The sequence below is a fragment of the Mus caroli genome, unplaced genomic scaffold (genome assembly GCF_978045245.1).
Source record: "Mus caroli unplaced genomic scaffold, Mus_caroli_1 scaffold_12, whole genome shotgun sequence".
Taxonomy (NCBI): domain Eukaryota; kingdom Metazoa; phylum Chordata; class Mammalia; order Rodentia; family Muridae; genus Mus; species Mus caroli.
The window spans coordinates 2,556,825-2,572,867 of record NW_028227267.1 but is presented as its reverse complement, the minus strand read 5'-3'; the positions used below and the strand labels follow the sequence as shown (position 1 = coordinate 2,572,867).

Here is a 16,043-nt window from a genome sequence, read left to right as displayed (position 1 = left end):
GACTACCAGCCCAGAGATGGTCCCACCCACAAGGGGCCTTTCCCCTTGATCACTAATTGAGAAAATGCCTTACAGTTGGATCTCATGGAAGCATTTCCTCAACTGAAGCTTCTTTCTCTGTGATAACTCCAGCTGTGTCAAGTTGACACAAAACTAGCCAGTACACCAAGCTAACCAAAAGAAAGAGGAAGATGTGATTCAAATTAATAAAATTAGAAATTAAAAGGGAGATGTAGAGAGAAACTCTTGTATGTATGGAAGCATCACCTGTCAATAAAAAGCCTAAGGCCAATGAGCTGAGAAATATAAAAAACTCCCCAAGAAATGAATTTTGCAAGATAAATAGAATTGTCAATCTTTTAACTAAGTAGATGACAGAAAAGGAACAATAAAATCAGATGAGGCCATCTTGGCCAGTGGTGGTAAGAACATGCTGTGTGCTAAGATCTGATAGCTAGCGCTGCTTTGGCTACTGCACACCCCACTGTAAGGGGACCATTGTCTCCAGAAGAGCTGGATATTCTTTGATACAATTATGGCAGACAAATTAATGAGAATTGCTATTGTCAAGCAGGACAAGTACAAACCTAAGAAATGTCGGTGGGAGTGCAAAAAGAGTTGCCTTGTGGGTCAGATGAGAAAATTATGCATAGAGGTTACATATACCCCAGAGCAAAATAGCATGGCTTTTTGAAACTCTTTGTATTGGTTGTGGTATTTGTATTAAGAAATGTCTCTTTGGTGCCTTATCAATTGTCAATTTGCCAAGCAACTTGGAAAAAGAAACAACACATTGCTATGGTGCCAATGCCTTCAAGCTTCACAGGTTGCCTATCTGTCGTCCAGGTGAAGTTTTGCAATTAGTTGGAACTAATGATATTAGAAAGTCAACTGCACTAAACATTTTAGCAGGAAAACCTTGGAAAGTATGATGATCTGCCTGATTGTTAAGAGATTTTGACTTATTTCTGTGGATCTGAATTACAAAATTACATTACAAAGATTCTTGAAGATGGACTAAAAGCCATTATCAAACCTCAATATGTAGACCAAATTACCAAGGCTGCAAAGGGGACAGAAGGCTCTATTCTGGACCAAAAGGATGAAACAAAGACACAGGCAGTTGTATGTCAGCAGCTTGATTTAACTCACCTTAAAGAATGAAATGTCAAAGATCTTTCAGGAGGAGAGTTGCAGAGATTTCCTTGTGCATACAAAAAGCTGATATTTTTATGCTTGATGAACCTTCTAGTTACCTCGATGTCAAGCAACGTTTAAAGGCTGTCATTACTATTCTGTCTCTAGTAATTCCAGATATATAAATCATTGTGGTAGAGCATGATCTAAGTGTATTAGGCTCTCTCTGACTTCATCTGCTATCTATATGGTGTACAAAGTGCTTATGGTGTTGTCACTATGTCTTTTAGTGTAAGAGAAGGCATAAATATATTTTTGGATGGCTATGTTCCAACAGAGAATTGAGGTTCAGGGATGTGTCACTTGTTTTTAAGGTAGATGAGACAGCAAATGAAGACATTAAAAAGATGTGCATGTATAATATCCCAGGATGAAGAAAGAGATGGGAGAGCTCCAGCTAGTAATTGTAGCTGGAGAGTTCACTGTCTCTGAGATCATGGTGATGCTGGGGGAAAAATGGTAACACTACACTTATCAGAATGGATGCTGGGTGGTTTAAACTAGATGTAGTAGAAGTATCAGTTCTAAATGCCCATTATAAGCCACAGAAAATCAGTCTCAAATCAACAGGAAGTGTTTGCCAGTACTGCATGAAAAGATCAGGGATGCTTATACTTATCCACAGTTTGTCACTGATGTAATGAAACCCTACAGATTGAAAACATCATTGGCCAAGAGGTATAGACATTGTCTAGTGGTGAACTTCAGTGAATAGCTTTAGCTCTTTGTTTGGGCAAACCTGATGACATCTATTTAATTGATGAACCATCTGTGTATTTGGATTCTGAGCAAAGATAAATGGCAGGTCAGGTCGTCAAACGTTTCATTCTCCATGCAAAGAAGACAGCCTTTGTTGTAGAACATGACTTCATCTTGGCCACCTACCTAGCAGATTGCATCATCGTTTTTGATGGTGTTCTATCAAAGAACACAGTTGCAAACAGTCCTCAAACTCTTTTGGCTGGCATGAACAAATTTTTGTTTTAGCTCGAAATTACATTTAGAAGAGACCCCAACAACTACAGGCCACGAATAAATAAGCTCAATTCAATCAAGAATGTAGAACAATAGAAGAGTAGAAACTACTTTTTCTTGGATGATTAGTTTGAACCTGATCTTATCAATAAGCCATTTACATATTGGGATTTTATCATATAAAACTTTAATTAGATTTTATGGCCCCACATACTCTGAAGCTTGAAGTATGATTTTCTCAATGTGACATCAAAAAACAGTTGTCTTGTAAATTCTTGTTTAAGAACTATTCTGTTCTTAAGATTAAACCTCTATGCATACTACATGAACATGGAGACATTTCAGATATATCTATTATCTACAGATTTTCACAATCTGTGGGGAGATTTTCAGTTGTGTATTATATTCATGTACCAAATGCTTCCTGGTGTTGCCCATCTTTAAAATCTTGGATAAAATCTGTACTTACTTGTTTGCTAAGTGTACCAGTGTAATAGAACTGCCCTCTTCTAAAAGCCAATCACAGACTTGCTGCTGAGGTCTGATACATAAGTATCAGGGCTATATTTGCTACTTGTGTTCAGTCTGTGCACTGTTATTTTCTATCAGTGTGTGTTTCCAAGGAACAGTGTCTGCTACAAACACCATTGTTGGAAGATGTTTATGACCAACTTATGTGTTGTTTTCAATGTGTTTTTGTTGCTTTTGAACATCTGTCAAAATTTATTTCAGTATCCTAATTTAACTTATTTTTTTTTTAGTTCTTACATTCTATAATAACATTCACAGTAATGTTACTTTTAAAAATATATATAATCACTGGATTATTATATATATAGATTAGGGAGGAGGCAGTTCTGAAGAATATTTGCTTCCTATAAAGCTATAGGCTTGGGCTGGGGAGATGGTTCAGTCAGTAAGTACAAGCTGCGTACTCATGAGGACCATATTTGAGACTTAGAAGAAATCTCTAATACCAATGCTGGGAAGTGAAGTTAAGCAGATCCCTAAATCTCGCTGGCCTACCAGCCTAACACTGTTTATGAGTGACTTCACTAGAAGGTCCTGTTTCAAAAAGCTAAGTGGACAGCAATTGAAGTAGACACCTCTGGCACCAACACACTGATGTGTACACACACACAACCCTACAGATACAGTCTTTATAGTTGGTTCCTAAGTATCTGGATTTTAGGGTTTTGGTTTTAGTTTTGTTTTATTTTGAGACAGCTTGCCCTTCAGCCTAAGCTGGCCTCAAATTAGGTATCCAAGTACAACCTTGAATTTCTCCGCCCACTACCTAGACTTACATTATGCAGTGCTGAGGGTCCAATCCAGGGCTTTGTGTGTGCTAGACAAGCTCTCTAACAACTGAGCCACATCCCCAGCCCTACATATGTAGACTACAGATCCTTCTGTTGAGCAACCAAGGACAACCTTAAAAAAATTCTCTAGTGAGTGCAGGGGAAATAGCAATATAAAGTATCCATTGCTGCAGTGCATACTCATTTGTAGGTTTGGATATGAAGGACATTATCCACATCTTACTAATATGCCAAATTGGAATTATGAGGAAGGTGGATTACAATGAACAGGGCAGGCAGAACAGAAAAATTAGAAAGTATTTGACAAGACATTAGAATTTTAAATAATAGCTCTTGATTAATTTGCAAACAATGATATAAATTTTGTTTTGACTGAAACCCAGTAGGTCTTCTAAAAATGAATTTATATAATCCATAAATACATAAATGTTGCAAAAGAGCACAAATATACAGAAGTATATGGAATAAAATCTCTTCCTTTATCAGTTTCTGAGCTTAAAAAAATCAGATGAAAAAGGAGATATTAGAACTGATAATCAGTGATATATAGAGAGGATATATACATATATGTTCATATATATATTTATTTATGAAGATTATCATATATAAAATGTATTGCAGAATCATGAGGGATAGCTAAATGTGGGAGACCAGACTGTGGGAAACCAGACCTTCAACAATTCCCACCCTGAGAATCAACTGACCCTTTGTTGGGAGCCGAGCCATCCCCTCCTTCACACAAGGCTGATTGTGAGAACCAACTGACCTTTGTCTTGGCCAGACACCTGGGGCTGTTTGAACGGAACTAGCATCCAAAGATAAGCCACAAGATGTTTCAAGCCTGCACTCAACATCTGCCCCAGATGTCTGTTCCTCTCTGTGTGCTTTGATCATTACCCCTCAGTCCCTCCCTATTTCCTCTCCCTGTGTGCTTATAATCAGGCTTCCAGCCTCCATTAAAGTAGACCTTGACAACAATTTGCTTGGTATTGCTCCCTTTTCTCACCCATTTCTCTTTCAGGCTTGGTCCCCTTTGACCCCCGAAATAAGTAGGTCCCGTGGGTCAGGATAAGTGGCGCCCAACGTGGGGTTCGAGGTACGTCCTCGCTGGACGGAGCCCACCCTTGAGAGAAGGTCACTGCAAGAAGCCATTTGAGGAATGCTCTCACCACTCATGAGAGAAAGTAAGTAAGTTGATATTTCCTCATCCCATAGAAATGGGCCATAAATTGTCTAAAGAAGCGGTCTTCATCAGAGACCTGAAAGCTTCTCTCAGGAAAAGGGGAGTTAGAGTTAAGAAGAAAGATTTGATAAAATTTTTTATTTTTATAGATCAGACATGCCCCTGGTTTATCATTGATGGGCCAGAGATCCACCATAAAAAATGGCAAAGGTTAGGTCGAGAATTAAATGAAAAATTGACCAGTCAGGGCCCAGATGCTGTTCCTGCAACTGTTTTCTTTTACTGGGGACTCATTCATGATGTAGTGGAAGGCGCAACTGATGACCCTGATAAACAGCAACTTTTGTCGGTCACTGGATATTGTCTCCGCCCCTTGTCTCAGGCGGCCTCAGTGACCTCTCTTTCCTCCAAAAGGAACCCTTCAAAACCTTCCTTGGTCATTATAGACATATCTGAGGCCCCATCACCCAATCCCTCGGCTTCTCTTTATCCTCCCTTCCCAATGGGCCCATCCCCTTCTGATATGCCATTAATTAATCTGGTCTTTAAGAGACCCCCATCGAAGAGCCCTTAGATCCCACGATGTGGCAACCTTGGAGGAGGAGGCAGCTCGTTACCATAATCCCGACTGGCTGCAGCTTGTTTCAGCCCCTTCCCATGGCTCCCCTTCCTATGTGCCACAAATTTGTGCATCTACCTTTTTGCCTCCATCCTTGCCTGAAGCCACCCTCATGGAAGCCAGGGACAAACTCTTGTCTCAGGTCGCTGAGTTACAAGAGGTTCTACATCTCCAAAAACAGTTTGCCCAACTCTCCACGGAACTTGCCTTGCTACAAGCCTCCTTTAAAAGGAGACCTTTTTGGCCCCTCCAGTTGAAATCTCGAGCAGCTTTAAAAGTGAAACCTCAGCTGCAGTTTTGGGTAGCGTTAAAAGGAAAGCTCTTCGGGACCTAAGACCTAAAACCCTGGCTTTCCCTGTCACCACCAGCTCTACAGGAGCCTCTAATTCTCCTACCTCTACCTCAGAGGACTCCCCTCAGGCCGCCCCAGCTGAATCTGCTTTCATGGAGACCATACCTCCAATATGGGTGGCCACGCCCACCCCTGATAATCTTCCCCCATTGAATATGACAGTGAGGGAGAGGCTGCCAGCGGGGGGGAAAGAGAACAGGCGCCAGCACTCGCTGAGTGAACAGAGTTCCGTAGATTACATTTCAAAAGCCTGAGAGAGCTCAATATTGCAGTCAGGACACATGGACCTAATGCCCCATACACCCGGTACAAGCTCCCCGGTGAGTGGGTACGAGTAGTTCAATCTATCTTAACACACGGGCAGTTTCTTTCATGGAAGACTGACTTCCTCAACCGCTGCCAGTCAATTGCAGCCATTAACCAGAAATCCCCTTCGGTTGTCCTCTGCGACCTGGGCTTTTGAAAACCTTAGTGGCCAGGGCAAATACGCAACCAAGGCTCGCCAGCAGCGCCTTCCCATCGGCCTCCTGGTGCAGACCACCTTCCCATCGGCCTCCTGGTGCAGACTGCTAGTGCCACCCTCAGTGCCTGGCGGGCAATTCTGGCCAGAGGCTTGGTTATCACACCCCTGACCAAGGCCATCCAGGGAGCTCAGGAAGATTATAGCCAATTTGTGAGTTGCCTACTTGAGGCTGCAGAGAGAACTCTGGACCATGAGGAATCAGATAGTAAGCTTATTAAGCAGCTGGCTTATGAAAACGCCAACTCGGCCTGTAAGGCTGTGTTGAGCGGCAAAATTAAAGATAAAGATCTTAATGAGATGATTTGCCTCTGCTGTGATGTTGACACCTTTACCCATAAGATGTCACAAGCTGTCCACCTCACAGTTGGCATAGTTCTCCAACAGGCCAGCCCTCAAAAGGGTTGTTTTAAATGTGGTCAATCTGGACACTTCACCCGACCGTGTCCCACTATGCCTCCTTCTATTAATGTCCCTCAGCCCCCTGCTGGTCCCATCGCCCGGCCAGCACAGCCCCATACCCTCTGGCCACGTTGCAGGAGGGGCAGACATTGGGCCAATGATTGTCGATCCACAACAGATATTTCTGGGAATCCTTTGCCTCCCCTTCAGGGAAATGGGGCCAGCCCTGGGCCCCCCAAATCCATTCCATTTCTTCCGGCCACAGGGGACAGCTGGCAGCCAGATCAGCCCCTAGTCTCTGCAGAGTCACCCCAGGCAGCGCAGGATTGGACTTGTGTGCCTCCACTGACCCAATATTAACACCTGAGGATGGCATGCAAATCCTTTTAACTGGGGCCTTTGGACCTCCTCTGCCTCATACTTATATTTTAGTTTTGGGGCTGCTCTGCCTCATACTTATATTTTAGTTTTGGGGCGTGCCTCTACCACCTTAAAGGGACTTATAGTTCACCCCTCTCTGGTAGATAATGATTACACCAGAGAAGTTAAGATTTTGATTAGTGCCCCTCAGGGCCCGGTATCAATTTTTCAAGGGCAACACCTGGCACAGGCCCTGCCTCTACCTCTAGACATCTCCCACCCGGCAATAGGCAAGCAATGTGGCTCCTCTCAGCCAAGCTCCTCAGACCTTTACTGGGCCCAGCAATCACCAGGGACCACCCTATACTCAGCCTTAAAATAAAGGGCAAGAGCTTCGAGGGCATCTTAGACTCAGGCGCTGATTCTACTGTAATCTCATAGAGTGCCTGGCCCTCTGCCTGGCCTTTACAAAGCTTCTCTGACCCATTTGCAAAGAATTGGACAATCAAAAAATACCTTCCAGAGCTCACAGTTGCTGACTTGGGAGGATAGTGAGGGAAATACTGGCTCAATTCAACCCTTCGTTGTCCCTGGCCTGCCTGATAACCTTTGGGGAAGAGACATTCTCTCTCAAATGAAAGTCTTTATGTGTAGTCCCAATGAAGTTATTGCTCAACAAATGCTCTCCCAGGGTTATCTCCCTGGGCAGGGACTAGGCAAAAATAGACAAGGGAGACCCATGCTGGTAGCTGCCACTCCCAAGGTAAATCCTGTGGGCCTAGGTTACAATTCCCATTTTTCATAAGGGCCATTGCTCCCCCTGCATGCTAGGTGGATAAGATGACATGGAAAGATGATTCCCCTGTCTGTTTTGACCAATGATCCCACCCTGCTAAAAAGTTGTCCTCAGCCATAGAGTTAGTGTCTTAGTCAGGGTTTCTATTCCTGCACAAATATGACCAAGAAGCAAGTTGGGGAAAAAAGGGTTTATTTGGCTTACACTTCCATACTGCTGTTCATCACCAAGGAAGTCAGGACTGGAACTCAAGCAGGTCAGGGAGCAGGAGCTGATGCACAAGCCATGGAAGGATGTTCCTTACTGGCTTGCTTCTCCTGGCTTGCTCAGCCTGCTTTCTTATAGAACCAAGATTACCAGCCCAGAGATGGTCCCACCCACAAGGGGCCTTTCCCCCTTGATCACTAATTGAGAAAATGCCTTACAGTTGGATCTCATGGAGGCATTTCCTCAACTGAAGTTCCTTTCTCTGTGATAACTCCAGCTGTGTCAAGTTGACACAAAACTAGCCAGTATAGTTAGTGCAGGAACAGTTGGCTGCCGGACATATTGAACCTTCTACGTCGCCCTGGAATATCCCCATATTTGTCTTTCAAAAACTAAGTGGCAAGTGGTGGCTACTACAAGATCTTAGGGCAGTCAATAAGACCATGGTCCCCATGGGGGCCCTACAACCTGGACTTCCCTTTCCAGTGGCTATTCCCAGGGTTGATGTCAAATTAGTCATTGACTTAAAAGATTGCTTCTTTTCCATTCCTCTTCATCCCGAAGATTGCAAATGCTTTGCGTTTAGCCTTCCCATAGTTAATTGTGTTGGGCCCTCCCCCCATTTTTAGTGGAGGGTTCTCCCTCAAGGCATGACCAACAGTCCCACCCTTTGCCAAAAATATGTGACTCAAACAATTGACCCCTTCAGGATGTCTTACCCTGATTTATATATCATACATTATATGGATGACATTCTTCTTGCAGGGCCTGATGAGGGTCAGTTATATTGTGCTGGTCAAAAACTTATTAATGCCCTCCAGAGTCAGGGACTCCAAATCTCCCCCGAGAAAATTCAGATTCACCACCCTTATTTGTTTTTGGACTTTGAATTGTTTCCTAATAGGATTCTCTCCCAAAAGGTTCATTTAATGCGGGATTCCTTACAGACTTAATTATTTTCAACGCCTGTTAAAGATATTAACTGGCTCTGCCCTTATTTAAAACTTACAACGGGGGAGTTAAAACCTTTGTTTGATATTTTGCATGGGGACTCAGATCTGTCCTCCCCACGTATGCTGACCCATAAAGTGCAAATATCATTGGCCAAGGTAGAACAGGCCATCAATGAACAAAACATTGGATATTTCTCCCCAGATCTTCCCCTCCAGTTCCTTGTTTTCCCTACTCCCTTTTCTCCCACTGGTCTTCTGTGGCAACTTAAACCTCTGTTTTGGGTCAATCTGCCGGCTTCTCCCTCTAGGGTGCTGCCCACATATCCTCAGCTGGTTGCCCATATTCTGCGTCTTGGCAGGGAAGCTGCCCTTAGGCTTTTTGGCAAAGATCCTATTATTGTTCTCCCCTACGATACCTCCCAAGTTCAGTGGCTAATTTGAAATAATGATAATTGGGCAGTTAATTGCACCTCCTTCCAGGGTGTGATCAATAACCATTATCCCTCTGATAAGTAGGTTCTATTCCTACATAGGACACCTGTGGTTTTCCCAAAAAGAACAAAGTCAGCCCTGATTGCTGGGGCCGTGGTAGTCTTTACTGACGGATCCTCTTCAGGTATGCCTGCCTTCAGCATTGATAGGGAGGTCTCACGTTTTATGACGGACTTCTCCTCGGCGCAGCTTGTTGAACTGGCAGCCATTGTTAGTGTGTTCGAACTCTTGCCTGAAACCCCTTTTAATTTGTATATATCAAATATATATATATATATATATATCGCCTATGTGGCTGCCCTTTTCTCCTTTTAGAAACTGTTCCATATATCTGTCCCTCTACCAATGCTTCTCCGCTGTTTGCTAAACTTCAAAAATTTATTCTTGCCCGCAATTTTCCTTTTTTTTTGTTGGTCATATTTGTGCCCATTCTGGCCTTCCTGGGCCGCTGTATGAAAGCAACGATGTAGATGATCGGGCCACCCAGGTAGTGGCTTCTGCCTTGTCTACCACCCCTTTTGCCGCAGCTCAACAGGCCCATGATCTACATCACCTTAATGCCCATTCCCTGAAACTTAATTTTTCTATCACCCGTGAACAGGCACTACAAATTGTTCAGCAGTGCAATGGCTGCCTGACCCTTTAACCTGAGCCACATGTGGGGGTCAACCCCTGTGGGCTAGTTCCTGGTGAGTTGTGGCACATGGATGTCACCCACTATGCCCCCTTCGGAAAGTAAAAATATATTCATGTTTCTGTTGATACTTTTAGTGGTTTTATCTGTGCATCTTTACAGACGGGGGGAGGGGCACTAAACATGTTATCAGTCATGTTCTCTCCTGCTTGGTGGTTACACCACAACTCAAGATCCTCAAGACAGATAATGGCCCGGGATATATTAGTTCCAGCTTTAAACAGTTTTGTGCGCAGAAGGGCATCAAACATATTACTGGCATTCCCTATAACCCCCAGGGCCAAGGCATTGTAGAAAGGACTCACCCAACCCTTAAAAACATGCTCTTTAAATTGCAGTCTTAGAGGGGGGGATTCTATATCCTCAATCTGGCAACTTCAAGACCCTCTTGAATCATGCACTATTTGTCTTAAATCTTCGTACCTACGACTCTGTAGGCAAGTCTGCTGCAGATCGCCTTTGACACCCTTCAACTGCCGACAACTATGCACAAGCCATGTGGAGAGATCCCTTGTCCAGCAAATGGCAAGGCCCAGACCCGATCCTTATATGGGACAAGGGACATGCTTGTATTTATGATTCAGGAGCTCAAAATGCCAGATGGTTGCCAGAGCACCTGATAAAATTATTCAATCCACCAAGGGAACTCTCTGAGAAGGTGTTTAATTGTGCTTAATTTCAGAAAAATGCTTTTTCTATGGGTGTTCTTCTGTCTTGCAGCTACGGATGCGACCTCCCCACATCAAGACTTCAACTTCACTTGGGTAACTGTGAATGAGGCAGGAGATGTGGCCTCCTCTGCCTCCAAGATCCAGAGTAACATCCCTTGGGACCCATTAGAAGTGAATCTTTGTAAATTAAAGGGACTGTTTCATCTTATACTGATGTCCCTATCACCTTCTTTCAACCCACATTCCCTGCAGACCTGCCCTCCTCGGCAGAACTTATTGTTACCATGGTTAATGCCTCACTACAAGCCATTCATGAGGCCAATTCCACCCTTGCGAGGGATTGTTAGATTTGTTATTCGCCCCAGCCTCCTTTTTAAGAAGGAATCGCCCTTTTTGGAGAGGTCATTGCCACCAATGATACTTTCTCTCTGAGATGGCATCCAAAGTCTAAAGAAGGGCTGACTCTTGGCCAAATATCTGGTATAGGCCTCTGTCTTTTGGGACCCCAGATGCTTCCCCCCTCACCCTGTTTGAAGTGTGTAATCAAACCCTGGCTGCTAATGATACCTTTCAATATGTTATGGCCCCTAATGATACTTACCTTGCCTGCTCTTCAGGTTTAACTATCTTTATAGTTACCTCCACCTTTTTAAAAGGCAGAGAATATTGTGTTTTGACTAAATTGCTTCCCTGCTTGACAGTACACCCGCCTGATGATTTTCTAAGATTCTGGGAAAGAGGGTCCATACTTCCATCAAGGCACAGGAGAGAGCCTATCACAGCTGTCACTCTCGTGGTTATCCTTGGAATAGGAGCTGCGGGGACAGGAACAGGGATTGCCTCCTTAATGACCTCCAATCAACAGTATTCCCAACTTAGTGTGGCTACAGATAGAGATCTTCAGCAGATGCAGGCTGGGTTAAAGAACCTTAAAGATTCTGTTACCTCACTGTCTGAGGTAGTGTTACAAAATAGAAGAGGGTTAGATTTGCTTTTCCTCCAACAAGGAGGACTGTGTGCTGCTTTAAAGAGGAATGCTGTTTTATACAGATAAGACAGGGTTAGTAGAAGATAGTCTGAAAAAGGTACAAGAGAGTTTAGAAAATAGAAAAAGAGAACAAGAAAAAAGTGAATCCTGGTATACTTGGTTTTTTACTTCTCCCTGGCTCTCCACCCTGCTCCCCCACCTTTTGGGACCCCTCATGGGTATTTTGTTGCTTTTGTCATTTGGCCCCTGGGCTTTTAACAGGTTAACCAGTTTTGTTAAATTACAGATTGATTCTGCCTTAAACAAACCAGTTGCAGTCCACTACCATTGGCTAGACATCCGAGGCTCAGCCGAAGACCTCTCTTCCGCCATGCGGAGAGAGCAGCTGTTGGCCTTCAGTCCTCCACTCTTGCTGCAGGCATGGAGCCTTTTTGATTCTGTAAGTTGTGAAGACATCAATGATGGGAAGGGTGACCTCCGGCTCCTAACAGTGGCCGAGGGCCATAAGCTGTGGAGTCGCCAATGACGGGAATATTGTGGTGCCACGAGCCAGATGCATACCGCCTATTGGCTGCAGGGTGACTCCATGACGGGATTATTGTGGGTCCACTGCCTAGGCACCCATCACGACTACCAAAGGCCTGATTAAGCCATTGGAGTAAGACGTGGTGCCCGGAGTGGATGCCACTCGCATAGCCTAAGACAGAGGCCCAAGACAGAGGCCCTGCCCCACTAGGACCTGAAAAGGCCTAGTTTTACTATGGTGCTGGACATGGGTGCATGCCACATAGTCTAAAACAGGCTCTACACTTACCCTTCTTTTATGGCCACTCCCCAACTTTAATAAAGAAAAGAGGGGGAGATGTGGGAGACCAGACTGTGGGAAACCAGACCTTCAACCACTCCCACCCTGAGAATCAATTGACCCTTTGTTGGAAGCTGAGCCACCCCCTCCTTCACACAAGGCTGATCATGAGAACCAACTGACCCTTGTCTTGGCCAGATACCTGGGGCTGTTTGGGCAGAACCAGCATCCAAAGATAAGCCACAAGATGTTTCAAGCCTGCACTCAGCATCCGCCCCCAGATGTCTGTCCCTCTCTCTGTGTTTTGATCACTCCCCCTCAGCCCCTCTCCATTTTCTCTCCCTGTGTGCTTATAATCAGGCTTCCAGCCTCCATTAAAATAGACCTTGACAACTCTTTGCTTGGTCTTGCTCCCTTTTCTCACCCATTTCTCTTTCAGGCTTGGTTCCCCTCGACCCCCCGAATAACTAGGTCCCGTGGGTCAGGATAACTAAAAACTATGAACCAACAAATTGGAAACCCTGGAAGATCTGGGTTAATTTCTAGATACATACAACTATCACACTGAAATGGAGAAACAGAAAACGTAACAGACCGAACCAGTAATGAGACTGAAGCAGGAACACAGAGTTTCCAAACAAGAGAACAAGAAAGCAGGCGACTTTACTACCAAATCTTACTAAGTGCAACATGAAATCTTCTCTATTGTGAAATACTGGACTAGGTCAGTCCTGAACACACTCTGATAATTTCACGCACTCGCATGTATCTATTTCAACATCCCTGAACAATGTGAGTATAAATGTTGTCAACACAAGATTAGAAAATTGTTCCGAATAACACACAAAAAGACTCCACACCATATTCAAGTGTGCAATGATAGTTCAATAGGTCCATACTGGTAAATATAATGTATCTCATTAACAGGTGAGAGATTAAATAAACAACAACATCATCTCAGTAGATACAAAAGAAGCTGGTAAAGTACAATAATCTGTAGTGATAAACAACCTCAAAGAAAAAAGAAAATCGACTTAGGAACTTAGTCTGCACAGGTGAGAGTGTGCACCACAGAAGCTGACAGCTTCTGGGACAGGCAGGAGCCACAGAGCTATTGAGGCAGCACCCTTTTCGGGCCCCAGACATCCGGTCACCTTCCTGGCCAGAGGACAGGTGTCCACCCTGCCCGGGAGGCTTTTGCCTCTAGATTGGCGGTAGCCATCTTGGTTTCGGGACTCCACCGAACATAGTCTGCACATGTGAGAGTGTGCACCACACAAGGTGACAGCTTCTGTGACCTGCCAAAGCAACACAGCTTCTGGGAAAGGTACTGTTTTGGGCCTTCATCTTCGGCCAGGAGGAAGTCCAAACACCAGACATCTGTGCACCTTCCCTGTAAGAGGAGAGCTTGCCTGCAGAGAGTGCTCTGACCACTGAAACTCAGAGGAGAGAGCCTGTCTCCCATGTCTGCTGATAGAGGCTAACAGAATCACCAGAAGAACAATCGCTAAACAGAGACAACTATAACAACTAACTCCAGAGATTACCAGATGGTGAAAAGTAAATGTAATAATCTTACTAACAGAAACCAAGACCATTCACCATCATCAGAACCCAGCACTCCCACTTCACCAAGTCCAGGGTACCCCAAAACACCGGAAAAGCTAGATCCGGATCTAAAAGCATATCTCATGATGATGGTAGAGGACATCAAGAAGGACTTTAATAACACACTTAAAGAAATACAGGAGAACACTGCTAAACAGGTAGAAGACATTAAAGAGGAAGCACAAAAATCCCTTAAAGAATTGCAGGAGAACACAGCTAAATAGGTAGAAGACATTAAAGAGGAAGCACAAAAATCCCTTAAAGAATTGCACGAAAACCAGACCAAACAGGGATGGAATTGAATAAAACCATCCAAGACCTAAAAAGGGAAGTAGACACAATAAAGAAAACCCAAATTGAGGCAACGCTGGAGATAGAAACCCTAGGAAAGAAATCTGGAACCATAAATACGAGCATCAGCAACAGAATACAAGAGATGGAAGACAGAATCTCAGGTGCAGAAGACTCCATAGAGAACATCGGCACAACAATCTAAGAAAATACAAAATCCAAAAAGATCCTAACTGAAAACATCCAGGAAATCCAGTAAAAAATGAGAAGACCAAACCTACAGATAATAGGAGTAGATGAGAATGAATATTTTCAACTCAAAGGACCAGCAAATATCTTCAACAAAATTATAGAAGAAAATTTCCCAAACCTAAAGAAAGAGATGTCCATGAACATACAAGAAGCCTACAGAACTCCAAATAGACTGGACCAGAAAAGAAATTCCTCCTGACACATAATAATCAGAACAACAAATGCACTAAATAAAGATAGAATACTAAAAGCAGTAAGGGAAAAAGGTCAAGTAACATATAAAGGCAAGCCTATCAGAATTACACCAGAATTTTCACCAGAGACTATGAAAGCCAGAAGGGCCTGGACAGATGTTATACAGAAACTAAGAGAACACAAATTCCAGCCCAGGCTACTATACCCAGCCAAACTCTCAATTACAATAGATGGAGAAACCAAAGTATTCCATGACAAAACCAAATTCACACATTATCTTTCCACGAATCCAGCCCTTCAAAGGATTATAACAGAAAAAAACCAATACAAGGACAAAAACCACGTCCTAGAAAAAGCAAGAAGGTAATCCCTCAACAAACCTAAAAGAAGACAGCCACAAGAACAGAATTCCAACTTTAACAACAAAAATAAAAGGAAGCAACAATTACTTTTCCCTAATATCTCTTAATATCAATGGACTCAACTCCCCAATAAAAAGACATAGACTAACAGACTGGCTACACAAACAGGACCCAACATTTTGCTGCTTACAGGAAACTCATCTCAGAGAAAAAGATAGACACTACCTCAGAATGAAAGGCTGGAAAACAATTTTCCAAGCAAATGGTAGGAAGAAACAAGCTGGAGTAGCCACCCTAATATCTAATAAAATGGACTTCCAACCCAAACTCATCAAAAAAGACAAGGAAGGGCACTTTATCCTCATCAAAGGTAAAATCCTCCAAGAGGAACTATCAATTCTGAATATCTATGCTCCAAATAAAAAGGCAGCCACATTCATTAAAGATACTTCAGATCCTTCTACAAAAGGCTATACTCAACGAAACTGGAGAACCTGGATGAAATGGACAAGTTTCTAGACAGATACCAGGTACCAAAGTTAAATCAAGATCAGGTTAATGATCTAAACAGTCCCATATCCCCTAAAGAAATAGAAGAAGTCATTAAAAGTCTCCCAACCAAAAAAAGCCCAGGACCACATGGGTTTAGTGCAGAGTTCTATCAGACCTTCAAAGAAGATCTAATCCCAGTTCTTAACAAACTATTCTACAAAATAGAAACAGAAGGTACTCTACCCAACTCATTCTATGAAGCCACAATTACTCTGATACCTAAACCACAAAAAGACCCAACAAAGAT

General features: G+C 43.4%; 1 pseudogene; it reads left to right on the top strand.

Moving 5' to 3' along the window:
* The first annotated feature begins 520 nt into the window (after window positions 1–520).
* Window positions 521–2,301, top strand: LOC110309198 (ATP-binding cassette sub-family E member 1 pseudogene; annotated as a pseudogene).
* The last annotated feature ends 13,742 nt before the right edge of the window (window positions 2,302–16,043 follow it).